The sequence below is a fragment of the Columba livia genome, chromosome 1, assembly GCF_036013475.1.
Source record: "Columba livia isolate bColLiv1 breed racing homer chromosome 1, bColLiv1.pat.W.v2, whole genome shotgun sequence".
Taxonomy (NCBI): domain Eukaryota; kingdom Metazoa; phylum Chordata; class Aves; order Columbiformes; family Columbidae; genus Columba; species Columba livia.
The window spans coordinates 88,887,944-88,888,831 of record NC_088602.1 but is presented as its reverse complement, the minus strand read 5'-3'; positions in this window follow the sequence as shown (position 1 = coordinate 88,888,831).

Genomic DNA, 888 nt, shown 5'->3' with positions numbered 1-888 from the left:
CCATGTCAGCTTATTTTGCTTAAGACTGAAAATCACCAGCTGTTCGTCATTCCCGACATTGTTAAAAAGAAAATAGAATTCATTCTGAGAATAGAAACCCCAAAACAAAGTCTCACTGACATAAAGATCCTAATAACTATAAACACAAACAAAAGGTCCTCAACTAATAAGGTACTAAGTATTTTTTCAGTGTACTTTAAAAAAAGGCCAATGAATTATTGAAATGTTCTAAAAAATTATTCTCAGTCCATTACATGCTGTTGCTGCTGAGCTAAACATAAACATTTTGAAATCAAATGATCTGGTAGGTTTAAAGATGACAAAATATTTCAGTCTTGAATTTGGCAGTCCAGATGGAGGAGTTCAGAGGTATAATGAGAATATTTCTACGGAGACATTAACTTAAAAATAAGGTAGTAACAGTATAATCAGAATTTTATCTTCTTTTTAACAAGGACAGTACTAACAACTGCAGTAAGTGAAGCTATTTGCAAGAATGAAACAAGTCCAATGATTACAGATGAACACGAACCTTTCCAACTTAAACACTCCTCAGATCATAAAACTATTTTACAGGGCTCCATTTTGTCCTACTTTTAAGTTTCCTTCATTATTTTTATCAAAGCACCGTTTTGAGACTTACAATTAGGATGTTAAAGAAAGCTGTTACAGTAATGAAGGACACCAAGTTCCAGTTTAAAAGTAGAAACATGCAGTATTGAGTCAAAGAAGATGCCTCTTCCGAAAATAAGGTAGTTCGCCTTCTCCCTGCAATGAGCTTCTGATCTGAAGAATAATGAGAATAAAGCACATGTATTACTCTTTAAACTGGTTGCACCTGAATGACATTGCAAATGGCTTTCAGAAAAATTAAGAAGTCAACAGGCA